Source organism: Erythrolamprus reginae, chromosome 1, assembly GCF_031021105.1.
Source record: "Erythrolamprus reginae isolate rEryReg1 chromosome 1, rEryReg1.hap1, whole genome shotgun sequence".
In the NCBI taxonomy this organism is placed as follows: domain Eukaryota; kingdom Metazoa; phylum Chordata; class Lepidosauria; order Squamata; family Dipsadidae; genus Erythrolamprus; species Erythrolamprus reginae.
The window spans coordinates 897,935-912,279 of record NC_091950.1 but is presented as its reverse complement, the minus strand read 5'-3'; positions in this window follow the sequence as shown (position 1 = coordinate 912,279).

Below are 14,345 nucleotides of genomic sequence, written 5' to 3'. Positions count from 1 at the left end.
AAGCAAGAGAGAGAGAAAGCAAGAGAGAAAGAAAGCAAGAGAGAGAGAGAAAGAAAGCAAGAGAGAGAGAAAGAAAGCAAGAGAAAGCAAGAGAACAAGAGAGAGAAAGAAAGCAAGAGAGAGAGAGAGAACAAGAGAAAGAAAGAGAGAGAAAGGGAGAGAAAGAAAGCAAGAGAGAGAGAGAAAGAGAGGGAGGGAAGGAGAGAGAGAGAAACTTATAGAGGGAGGTAGGGAGGGAGGGAGAAAGAGAGCAAAAAAGAGAGGAAGGAAGGAAGAGAAAGAAAAAGGGATGGAGAGAGAGAGAGAGAAAGAGGAAGGAAGGGAGAGAAAGAGGGAGGGAGAAAGAAATAGAGTGAAGGGGAGGAAGAGAGAGAGAATTTTTTTGTCCAAACTTTTTTTAGCCGCCCCCCTCCCCCCCCTCCCGCTCAATGTGTCCCAGGGTTTCGTAAATGTAAAAAATGTGCCGCGGCTCAAAAAAGGTTGAAAATCACTGTTCTAGATTATCAAAGAGAGAGCCAACTAGGGATGGGTTTCTCCTAGTTTGGACCAGATCACCCAAACTGGGAGTGACCCATTGAACTGGATCAACTGATGCAAGTCTGTGGATGCCACCATCTTTTTTTTAGTGTTTTTAAGCACTTTTTAAAATTCTTTTGAAGTCTCCTGTTCTGCTGCTTGAAAAAGGGCCCTGCCACACCGACCTTTATTCCTTCCCCCGAAGCACAGCTGATCAGCTCCTCAGCTGTGTTTTGGGCCGATTGTAGCTACAGAGCACGCGTGGATGTAAAATTGCACAAAGGGATGAACGAGCAGAGCAAGCGAACTGGAGGTGATGGTAAAATAAATAAATACTTTATTGTCATTGTATGTATATACAAAGTATACCGACACAACAAAATTCACATAACACCTAAAGACCAGTCCCAACACACATACCAATCCCCCACCCACCACAAATCCCCCACCCTGAACTGGAGTGGAACCCATCCTTGGATCCAACCTAGAACTAAGAAGAAAATTTCTGACAATAAGAACAATTTAACCAGTGGAACAACTTGCCTCCAGAAATTGTGGGTGCTCCATCACTGGAGGCTTTTCAGAAGAGACTAGACAACTATTTGTCTGCAGTAATAAAGGGTTGGGGTGGAAAACCTCCCAGATCCAATCCCAACTGTGTTATTCTGCTATATTATGTTATGTCATGTCATGCTATGCTATGTTTTTTAAAAAATAAATTTTATAAGTTTTAATAATAATAAAAACAGTGCACAGTGATCCGTGTTCCCGCCAGCCAACATCATTCGTTCAATCTCCTCCATCAGATGAGGCTGCACTGATTTATAATATTCTAAAGCAAGAACATTAGCATATTTACAAACTATAGAGTGATTCCAGTTTATTCTTTATAACTCGGTCTCAAATTCTACTAACCATAAAACCTCCAACCCTGTCCCATCTTCCCATCAATTTTTTCAATTTATTTTCATTGATCGTATTCATTTTAGTATCCAAAATTTCAAATTGAATGTGTTCCACCATATACCGGTACCAGTTTTGCATTGTCCATTTCGTTGCATCCTTCCAACCTAAAATTAAAACTACCTGGGCACTTTCTATAGCTGCTTCCATAATTTCTCTGAATTCACCCATGTCCCTCCTCATTACTCATACTGCCATCTCCTTATTAATCACCCATTTTATCTTTAGCATCCTCTTAATCTCGTCTTGTGCCTCTTTCCAGGATTTCTGCACTCCCGAGCACTCCCAAAACATATGCATGATGTCTCTCCTGACATCCGTGCCACCAGGCTGCCTTAACATTCCAAGAAATATGAGCAAGTTGGGCAGATGTATGGTACCACTTAGGTAATATTTTTCTTCTCATTTCTCTAACCCTTGTGTTCTTAGTTTTCCTTAGATCCTCTACTATATTCTTCATCTTTTGTACATCTAGTTGGAGTTCACTTTGCCACCATCGAGTTAATCCCTGGATCACACCCCTGTCTGCCTGCATTAACATCCTAAATATATTACCTGTCTGTGACCTTGTATTGTCACTTTGATCTCTTAAAATTTTCTCTAATTCTGTCTCTTCCCTTAGTAGTGCTGCTTTATTTTCTCTTTCATTCAAGTATGTATATATTGCATTTATCTGAAACCATCTCTGTTGACCCAACCACCATTCTATTTGGCTTCTACTAACACTTCCATCGTTGTCATATAACTGTCCTATTCTATTTATGCCCCTACCCTTCAACTCACCTATTATCTTATTTAGGTTTGTTTCGTTGTCTCTATTTATAACATATAACATTGAAAGCTTGGATTTATTTAATCCTATTTTCCTCTGCCACTTTTTCAAAATTTCTAAGGCTCCTTTCAAATGGCCTATTAATTTATCTAAATTATGTTATGTTATGTTATGTTATGCTATGCTATGCTATGCTATGCTATGTTATGCTAAGCTATGCTGTGCTAGGCTATGCTAGGCTAGGCTATGCTATGCAACATTATATTGCATTAAAATTGCAAGACAAATCAATCAATAAACTACTACTATATCTATCATATTGTCTCTTACCTGTATCTGAGCTTTGACATTTAGGCCAGGTGAGTGTCACCAAACCCTGGAATTAGCTCTTTGGTAGATCAGCCAATGTCTTCTACCACTGAGAGAGTTCAGAGCATATTTTTAAAGCAGGAGATTAACCTTGGAAGATTTCGGAGGGTTGAAGCCCACAGGGGATACATTCAGAGTTACTTTTCTTCGGATAATTGCAGGGAAAGGCAATTGTTCCACCCACAGAGCCATGGACCTGACTCAAGTAGTACAGGGTCCGACTCATGAAGGGGGGCACGCACCCGACATGGTATTCCTTTCCGAGCAATTGAGTAATGGTCTGAGACTAAGGGGCTTAGAAGCAGTGCCTTTGTCATGGTCAGACCATTTTCTACTACGGCTTGACTTCCTGGCTCCAATCCTTCCCCGCAGGGAGGCGGAACCAATTAAGATGTTCCGCCCCAGACGCCTGATGGACCCAGAGGGCTTTCAGACGGCGCTTGGGGTTATTCCAGAGGCACTTGTCCACAGTTCGGCAGAGTCTCTTGCGAAAGCCTGGAATGAGGCTGCAGCAGAGGCTCTTGACCGGATTGCGCCTTTGCGACCTCTCCGTGGCGCTAGACCCCGTAGAGCTCCATGGTTCAACGAGGAGCTCCGGGAGTTGAAACGCCAGAAGAGACGTCTAGAGAAGCGATGGAGGAAGAGTAGGTCTGAATCTGATCGAACACTTGTAAGAGCTTTTATTAAGACTTACAAAGTGGCGCTCAAGGCGGCAAGATGCGTGTACCATGCCGCCTTGATTGCATCAGCGGAATCCCGCCCGGCCGCTCTGTTTAGGGTGACCCGCTCCCTTCTTAATCAGGGGGGAGTTGGGGAGCCCTTGCAGAGTAGTGCCGAGGACTTTAACACGTTTTTCGCTGATAAAGTCGCTCGGATTCGGGCCGACCTCGACTCCAATTGTAAAACAGAGTCGACTGACAACGAGTCAGTCGAGGTGACTGGGGCACGTACTTGTCCACCTGTCTGGGAAGAGTTTGATCTGGTGACACCTGATGAAGTGGACAAGGCCATTGGAGCTGTGAGTTCCGCCACCTGTTTACTGGATACGTGTCCCTCCTGGTTGGTTTCGGCCAGCAGGGAGGTGACACGGAGCTGGGCCCAGGAGATTACCAACGCTTCCTTGGGGAGGGGAGTTTTTCCATCACTCTATAAAGAAGCGCTTGTGCGCCCCCTCCTCAAGAAGCCCTCCCTGGACCCAGCCGTACTTAACAACTATCGTCCAGTCTCCAACCTTCCCTTTATGGGGAAGGTTGTCGAGAAGGTGGTGGCACTCCAGCTCCAGCGGTCCTTGGAAGAAGCCGATTATCTAGGTCCCCAGCAGTCGGGTTTCAGGGCCGGTTACAGCACGGAAACCGCTTTGGTCGCGTTGATGGATGATCTCTGGCGGGCCCGGGACAGGGGTTTATCCTCTGTCCTGGTGCTCCTTGACCTCTCAGCGGCTTTCGATACCATCGACCATGGTATCCTTCTGCACCGGCTGGAGGGGTTGGGAGTGGGAGGCACTGTCCTTCAGTGGTTCTCCTCCTACCTCTCTGGCCGGTCGCAGTCGGTGTTAGTGGGGGGCCAGAGGTCGACTCCTGGGTTTCTCCCTTGTGGGGTGCCTCAGGGGTCGGTCCTCTCCCCCCTGCTATTCAACATCTACATGAAACCGCTGGGCGAGATCATCCAAGGACATGGGGTGAGGTATCATCAATATGCGGATGATACCCAGCTTTACATCTCCACCCCATGCCCAGTCAACGAAGCGGTGGAAGTGATGTGCCGGTGCCTGGAGGCTGTTGGGGCCTGGATGGGTGTCAACAGACTCAAGCTCAACCCGGATAAGACGGAGTGGCTGTGGGTTCTGCCTCCCAAGGACAATCCCATCTGTCCGTCCATCACCCTGGGGGGGGGAATTATTGACCCCCTCAGAGAGGGTCCGCAACTTGGGCGTCCTCCTCGATCCACAGCTCACATTAGAACAACATCTTTCAGCTGTGGCGAGGGGGGCGTTTGCCCAGGTTCGCCTGGTGCACCAGTTGCGGCCCTATCTGGACCGGGACTCATTGCTCACAGTCACTCATGCCCTCATCACCTCGAGGTTCGACTACTGTAATGCTCTCTACATGGGGCTACCTTTGAAAAGTGTTCGGAAACTTCAGATCGTGCAAAATGCAGCTGCGAGAGCAGTCATGGGCCTACCTAGGTATGCCCATGTTTCACCATCACTCCGCAGTCTGCATTGGTTGCCGATCAATTTCCGGTCACAATTCAAAGTGTTGGTTATGACCTTTAAAGCCCTTCATGGCACTGGACCAGAATATCTCCGAGACCGCCTCCTGCCGCACGAATCCCAGCGACCGATTAGGTCCCACAGAGTGGGCCTTCTCCGGGTCCCGTCAACTAAACAATGTCTGTTGGCGGGCTCCAGGGGAAGAGCCTTCTCTGTGGCGGCCCCGGCCCTCTGGAACCAACTCCCCCCGGAGATTAGAACTGCCCCTACTCTTCCTGCCTTCCATAAACTCCTTAAAACCCACCTTTGCCGTCAGGCATGGGGGAACTGAAACATCTCCCCCTGGGCACGTTTAATTTATGCATGGTATGTCTGTGTGTGTGACTGTTAGCATATGGGGTTTTTTAAATATTTAAATATTTTAAATTTGTCTGATTGCTTATGATTTGTTTTTACATGTTGTGAGCCGCCCCGAGTCTTCGGAGAGGGGCGGCATACAAATCTAAGTAATAAATAAATAAAATAAAATAAATAGATGTTGTTTGCACACCAGACAGGGAAAAACATGTTTGTGCCTCTTGTTTCCAGTCCACAAAGCAGAGGGACTTGAGAGTCAAAGTGATGTTGAAAGTGAACACCTGAACAGAAGGTGGAGTTTGGCCTGTGTCCTAGTATGTTCAGATAGGGTGGGTGCTGATGGGGCACAGTGGCAGTCAATGGTACCCTAGGAGGCGTGAGCAATCATACCCATGTTTAAATGGAATAACGGGTTTAGTTATCCCCACAAGCCAGGCAATGGGATAGATTCATTGATCAAATATATATGGCCACCCATTTCAAGCAAATTGATTCTAAGCAGCATACAATAATCTAATGAAAGTAAAGAAAGCAACACCTTTACACAATATCTATGAAAAAGAATTAGAAACCATAAGAGCAGCAAAACTAAAACCAGAAAAGGGAATAATAGATGGTGTGTGTGTGTGTGTTAATAAAAGTGCTGTAGCCAGGTTTCAGACCAGGCTACAGCACAGAAACTGCTTTGGTCGCACTGATTGATGACCCCAGGTAGGCCTGGGATAGGGGTCAATCCTCTATCCTGGTGCTTCTTGACCTCTCAATGGCTTTCAATACCATCGGCCATGGTATCCTTCTGTGCCGGCTGGTGGGGTAAGGAGTGGGAGGCACTGTTTTATGGTGATTCACCTCCTACTTCTCCAGTTGGTCGCAGTTGATGCTGGCAGGAGGTCAGAGTTCGACTCCTAGGTCCCTCTTTTGTAGAGTTCCACAGGGGTTGGTCCTCTCCCCCCTGCTTTTCAATATCTAAATGAAACCATTGGATAAGATCACCTGATGACATGGGGTGAGTTACCATCAGTATGCTGATTTTATTTGTTTGTTTGTTTGTTTGTTTGTTTGTTTGTTTGTTTGTTTGTTTGTTTGTTTGTTTGTTTGTTTATTTATTTATTTATTTATTTATTTATATGCCGCCCCTCTCCGTGGACTCGGGACGGCTAACAACAGTAATAAAAACAGTATGTAGCAATCCAATAATAACACAACTAAAAAAACGTTATTATAAAAACCAGACATACATACAGACATACCATGCATAAACTGTAGAGGCCAAGGGGGAAAGAATATCTCAGTTCCCCCATGCCTGACGGCAGACGTGGGTTTTAAGGAGCTTACGAAAGGCGAGGAGGGTGGGGGCAATTCTGATCTCTGGAGGGGAGTTGATTCCAGCAGATCGAGGCCACCACAGAGAAGGCTGTTCCCCTGGGTCCCGCCAAATGACATTGTTTACTTGACGGACCCGGAGAAGGCCCACTCTGTGGGACCTAATCGGTCGCTGGGATTCGTGCGGCAGAAGGCGGTCCCAGAGATAATCTGGTCCGGTTCCATGAAGGGCTATAATTGATGATATTCAATTATATATCGCCACCCCATGTCCACTCAGTGAAGCAGTAGAAGCAAAGTGCCAGTGTTTGGAGACTGTTATGGTCTAGATGGGTGTCAACAGGCTCAGACCCAACGTTGACAAGATGGAGTGGCTGTGGGTTTTGCCTCCCAAAGACAATCCCATCTGTCCCTCCATCACTCTGGGGGGGGGACTTTTGATCCCCTCAGAGAGTCTCTGCAACGTGGGCATTCTCCTCAACTCACAGCTGACCTTAGAGCACCACCTTTCAGTTGTGGCGAAGGGGACGTTCTCCCAGGTTTGCCTGGTGCACCAGTTGTGGCCCGACCTGGCCAGGGTGTCATTACTCACAGCCATTATCACCTCGAGGTTTGACTACTGCAATACTCTCTACATTTCTGTATATTTATATATCATAATTCAATTAATTACTCAACCTGGATTAATTCCATTATTAATTCCATGATCCTTACTTATTTCCTATTAAATATTCATAATAAAAAAACCTATTAACTGTGTCTTTCATTCCAATTATTATTTTATTTTATTTTTCCCAATGCTATCTCCTCACCGCCCCTCTTCTTATATTTAAATCAGTAAAATTATAGAAATCATTAATATTAATCATCCCTAAAAAAACATAAACAATTTTCAATTTCATTTTTTCATTATTTCATTATATCAAAATTTATATTTAAAATTTTACCCAAAAAATAATTTTATAGATCCAAAAATATCTCGATTAAACATGTGCAACATATATAATTTTTTTCACTTTAACTAATTCCCCCTCCATCAAACCATTCTATCTCCAGCCGGGATTGCGCATGTGCCGAATTGGTTTCTAGGCATTTCACCTCTGGCTCCGAATAAATATATAATGTAAAGAGTTTTCTCTCCCTTAAAAAGACTATAAATCTTCCTTAGAAAAAAATAGAAGAAACAGGAATCTGCCGGCATCAAAGAGAATTTGAAGATTTACGATTTCAGGCAAAGACGGAGGTGCTTTCGCTGTAACAAGGAAGTGATAAGTGAGTACAATAAATCTTAAAATGGCGGAGGGAGGGAAAAAAGAAGACATTTCCAGGTTAGCGAACATTGAAAAAAAACTGGATAAATTGCTGGACATTTGCACTGGATTTGAACAGAGATTTAATAAAGTAGAAACTAAAATGGAACAGCTGGGTTCAGAAGTAAAGCAAATTAAAAAGGAGGAGGAATCCTCTGCTGGAAAGATCCTGAAAGTTGAGAAACAAGTGATGGATTACGATGGAAAAATAAAACAAATAAATGATAGAATCGCAAATTTAGAGGACTGACAGAGGAGGAATTTGCGTTTACGTGGGTTCAGAATGGATTCGGCCTCTGATTTAAAGTTAACAGAAGCTGTCTGTGCTTGGTTAAATAAACAGACAGGCGTACATGTCAGCTTGGAAGAATTCACTGGGCGGCCCCCAGAAGAGATGGGAGGCAGAGGGATATAATCGTCGGTTTCCTCAGTGAAAAAAAAGCAGAGATGATTTATAAAACTTTGAAGACTTCTACGAGCCTTAAACAAGACGGAAATGAGATAAGGGTTCTGAGGGATCTTTCCTGGGAAACCCTGAGAGCGAGAGCTGTTTTGAAACCAATTGCAAGCCGGCTATATCAAAGTGGAACCAGATTTAGCTGGGGTTACCCAGTGGCCATCTTGGTGTTCCAGGACAATAAAATGTACAAAGCACGTTCATTGGAGGAGGGAAAGGCTTTATTGGATCAACTGGGGATTAAGTTTGATGAAACTGGAGCACTAGCATATGAAAGAGAAGAGGCTTTTGACGGTCGGAGTACCCCAGACGAGGAGGAAAGAAGAAGGGAAGAGCAGCTGAAGGAGTTAAGCGGGCAGGTGGAGGCCATCAGAAAGGAGCAGAGAAAAACACGGGCTCTGCGTGAGAAGAGAGCCAGAAAGTGATGGTGTTTGGTCCCTTGTCTTATTGGGAAAAAAAAAAGGAAAAGAATTATTACTATTACTATTATTGTTATTATTATTATTATTATTATTTTTCTTGGAGATGCCTTGGGATTCCTGTATATCTGTCATTCAGTGGGGGAAGTCTAAGGGGGAGAAAAGGGGGAGAGAAAGGTGGTTTAAGAATTTAAAATTAAAGAAGGAATTATTTAAAGGAGAAAGGAGGGGAGGAGAAATTTTCTCTTTATTAAAATTAAAAAAGGGTTGAAAGAGGAGCTAGTTGAGTGGGAACGCAATCCAGATAATGTGCCTCATGTATGGGCAAGTTTTTTTCTTGTCTTCTCCCCTCTCAGTGGGGGGAGCACAGGGGGAGGCACGTTGGGGGGGTAATAGGGGTAAAGAAAGGGGGAAAAATAAACCAAGGGCAAAACAAGAGGGGGAAAGGGTGATTTTGGTACATTATGATGGAGTGTAAGATAATGGTTTTAAATGTGAATGGTTTGGGATCGGATTTGAAACGTTTTAGGATATTAAGGATGGCTAAGCAATACAAGGTGGATATTATGATTTTGACAGAAACACATAAAAGAAGGGGAGGAAGGGATAACTTGATTATTGATAGAAATTGGAAATGGGTGTTTGAGTCAAGAGGAACACAAAAAAGCCGAGGCACAGCTATTCTGATTCATCAGAGGGTTAATTTTGAAGAGGTGGGAATTCAGAAAGACAGAGAAGGAAGGTGGATATTTGTTAAAGGGAAAATAAATCAAAAGAAGTTGACATTAGCAGCAATTTATGCCCCAAATGTGAAAACAAAGCAATTTATAATAAATACTAAGAAGAAGTTAGACAACTTAACGGAGGGCTCAACTTTTTTGGCAGGAGATTTTAATATGCAATTAACAAATGGGACTGCAAATAGCAGGATGTTACATTTAAACAGACTTAATATGGTGGATCTACATGCAGATATTTTAAACAGAGCTACATATTATTCAGCAAGATATCATACATTTAGCTGCATAGACTACATATTAATGAATAGGGGAGGCAATATACAAGTTAAAAAAGTAGACATTAAAAGTATATGGATATCAGATCATGCCCCACTATTGGCAGAATTGGAAATAGGTCAGGAACGTAATCAAAGAATTTGGAGATATAATGCAGTTGTAACTGCTAGGGAACAAGATAAAGAGAAATTGCAAACAGAGTTATCAGAATATTTTAGAATTAATGATGTGGGTGGTATTAAACAATCAATAGTATGGGATGCATGTAAGGCCTTCATGAGGGGACAATGTATATGTATGGAAGCGGATATTAGGAAGAGGTGGGGTAGAGAGAGGGAAAGGAAGACAAGGGAAATAGATTTGATACAAGAGCAGTTAAGATTAACGAAAAGTAGAGATTGGAATAGTTTATTGAAATTGAAAAAGAAACAGTTGATGGTGTATGATGAGATTAAATGGAACAAGATGAGAATGACGATGCGACAAAAAATACAGAGCTGGGGGACAGGATCAATGCAGCAAATGGCGACATATCTGAAGAAGAGGAAAGAAAAATCATGTATTTTAGCATTGAGGGACACTAGTGGAGTGATTAGATATGGTAATGACCAGTTAGAGGAGATAATGAGGAAATATCATGAAGATTTGTATAAAGAGGAGCAAGTGAAGATAGGAGTCCTCAAGGTTGGGAAAATAGTAAGTGAAGAAGATAAACAAATTTTGAATGCAGAAATTACACAAGATGAAATTGCTAGAGCAATTAAAGGGCTAAAACAAGCCAAAGCACCGGGCCCAGATGGGTTTACAGGGGAATTCTATAAAACTTATGTGAATGTGTTGTTGCCGCATTTGGGGAAATTGTTTAATAATACATTGTTAAATCGTGATATCCCGCAGACATGGAAGCTTTCAGAAATTGTTACCATTCCGAAGATGGGTCGAGATTTAAGAGAGCCTGGGTCTTACCGTCCGATCAGTTTGGCAAATCAGGATTATAAAATATTTATGAAAATACTGGCAAATAGATTAGAAAATATTTTACCAAAAATAATTGAAGAGGATCAATATGGATTCGTGAAGGGAAGGAAAATAAGTGAACCAATTAGAAATGTAATGAATGTGATGCACCATGCTACCGCTACTAAAAGGAAATTGGGAATTTTGAAATTAGATGTTTATAAAGTGTTTGATAAAGTTAACCATAGCTATTTATATAAATTATGTAACGAACTAAATATGGGGGGGAAATTTTGTGAAACTATAAAAGAGATTTATAAAGGAAATGAAGCATATATAAGAGTGAATGGACAAAGAATGCAGAGTATTAAAATATTAAACGGCACCAAGCAGGGATGCCCTTTATCTCCAAAATTATTCATAATAGCAATAGAGATCTTAGCTAATAAGATAAGACAAGATAACACTTGGGCAGGATATAGAATAGGGGAATTAGAAATGAAAATAAATTTATTTGCAGATGATGCAATTATATTGACCCAGACCCCGATGGAGATGATTAAAGGTATAATAAATATTTTACAAGAGTTTAAGCAGGAATCGGGACTGTCGGTTAATATGGAAAAATCAGAAATTATGTGTTTAAATATAGATCCGAGAGAACAGATAGAAATTAGGAAAGACCAGAATTTGCGCATGCGTCGAACTAGATAGACGCATCTACAGAGAGCTCCCTAATGTGAATTAGGAAAAGTGAAAGTTAACCCCTGACAACCCTCTCTAGCTTGGTGATAAGCGGATTGGGGGGGAGCGGATTGAACGGAGCCTTTGAAAACTTTACAAAAAAGAGCAAAAAGAAGAAGCAAGTTGCAGTTTTAAACGTGAGTAGGGGAAAAACTGAGAACAAAGGAAAGATGGCGACTACTACGGAGCTGGAGGGAAAAATGGATTCACTGTTAACGGCATTTGCTAATATGGGGCAGTTGCTCCAAGACATGAAAAAGGAAATAGCTGCCGTTGGGGCTGGCGTTGCAGATTTAAAAGAGCAGTTGAAAACACAAGATCAGAGAATTGTGAAACTGGAGGAGGGAAAAAGTCGCCAGGAATTACGTATAATTAACTTGGAGGACAGACAAAGAAGAGCTAATCTCCGCCTGTGGGGATTCAAACAGGATTTTGCTGAGGGTAAACATCTTATCCAAGCAATCTATCAATGGTTTGGTGAAAACAACATTAAGTGTGACCCAGGCGAATTTGAAAGAGTGCATTGGGCATTCGGCTCTCGGAGTCAAGGAGATAAAAAAGATGTTATTGTAAGATTCAATTCGGAAAGGAGGGCAGCAGAAATTTTCAGAGAACTAAAGCAGATTTCAAACTTACATTATAAAGCCATTCCAATACGCATTTTAAAAGACTTGTCTGCAGAGACACTTAAGATGAGAAACCAAATGAGAGACGTCACGTCCCAACTATATGAAAATGGAATCCGTTTCACATGGCGTTATCCTGCTACAGTAATTGTTTTCAAAGATTCCAAAGTTTTCCAGGCGAGATCTCTGGATGAGGGGAAGAAACTGCTTCAACAGCTGGGGATTGATTCGAAGGTAATTTCCCAGGCATCAACATCGAAGGGCAAGCCAGAAGCAGGAGATGGAGAGGGAAGGAACGGAAGGGGAGAAGATGATTTGTTTACGCTCCAACCAATTCGTGCAGCAGAACAAAGGAAAGAGGAAAGAATTGCAGCTCTTCAAAAGGAACTTGAATTACTCCAGCAAAAGGAAAAAAGAGAAGAACCAAGAATCACCCGCCAGAAAAAGAAATAATGAACTGAACTGAACTGAGCTGATCTGCCAACATGGTATTATTGTTCTCAACTAACTAACTTCTTCTTTGTGTATTTTATGCTAACCAACAAGGGGAAAAGAGGGAAGGAAGGGGGATCTTTCTTTATTGTATTAAAAGGGGAGAGATGGGGGGGTCTCTAGTGGAACGCAAATTCAGGAGTGCCTCTTGGATAACGAAAATTCTTTTCGTTGCCTCCCCTTGGGGGGGGTGCAAGGGAAGGGGCACTAGGGTGGGGGTTCATGTCAATTAATAAATACTTTTCCACCAGGCTCTGTTTTGCAGGAGGGGAAAATACATTTAAAATTATGTAAAATGGGTGAAACAGTGATATTGTCGTTAAACGTAAATGGTCTCTCATCACAGAAAAAACACTATAGAATTATGAAGCTGGCTAGGGATAGTAGAGCTGATATCTTATTTTTATCAGAAACTCATAAAGGGAGGAAAAAATCAGATAAATTAGTTACCGATAGCGAGTGGCAATGGGCCTATGAGTCGAGAGGGACGGCAAAAAACAGAGGAGTCGCCATCTTGATTAATCAAAGAATTTTATTCCAATTAATTAATATTAAAAGAGACAAAGACGGTAGAATGCTATTTATTAAGGGGAAAATAAATAATAAGCCAGTAACTTTAGCAGTAATTTATGCCCCCAATGTAAATGCAAAACAATTTATAATGAATGTAAAGCGTAAATTAGATAACTTTGTGGAAGGCACAGTGATTTTAGCAGGTGATTTCAACTTGGAATTAACAGCAGGAAGGGGAGAAAAGAAAAAGTTACATTTAAATAAAATTAATATGATGGACCTCCATGAAAATATAGTAAACAGGGATACATTTTATTCGGCAAGACACAATAAATTTAGTTGCATTGATTATATATTAATCAACAAAACAGGGGAGGTACAGCTTAAGAAAGCAGAAGTTAAAAGCATTTGGTTATCAGACCATGCCCCATTGTTAGCAGTGATTGAAATGGATGTTGGTAGGCAACAAAGGATTTGGAGATATAACCCTGTGGTTTCGGCTAGTGAGAAAAATAGACTCAAATTACAAAAGGAATTGAGTGAATTTTTTAGTATTAATGCAACAGGTGAAACTAAGCAAACAATAGTTTGGGATACACACAAGGCTGTTATGAGAGGTAATTGTATTAGCACTGAAGCTTTTATTAGGAAATCCTGGGAAGCTGAAAGAGAAAGCCTATTAAAAGAAATAGATTTAATTCAAGAAACTTTGAAAATTACAAGAAATAGAGCCTGAAATACATTATTATTATCTAAGAAAAAGAAATTACAATCTCTTGATGAAGAGAGATGGAATAAAATGAAGATGATTGTAAAACAGAGAATCATGGGATGGGGGAACAAATCAATGAAACAAATGGTATATTATTTGAAAAAAAGAAAAGACAAATCCCATATCTCTGCTCTAAAGGATAAGAAAGGTGCAATAAAGCGTAGTAATGTAGAAATGGAAAAAATAATGAGGGATTTTTATGGGAATTTATACAAAAAAGAACATATTACATTGCAAACTATAGAGGTTAATGAGAAATTAACGGAAGAAGATAGACAAATTTTAAATGCAAAAATAATAAATGATGAGATATCTAGAGTTATTAAAGGGTTGAAACCTGCTAAAGCCCCAGGCCCAGATGGTTTTACTGGTGAATATTATAAGACTTATAAGAATGAATTATTACCGCATTTGGAAAAATTGTTTAATAATGTAATTGAGACATTTGAAACTCCACAGTCGTGGAAAATCTCAGAAATTATAACTATCCCAAAGCCAGATCGTGATTTAATGGACCCAAGTTCCTA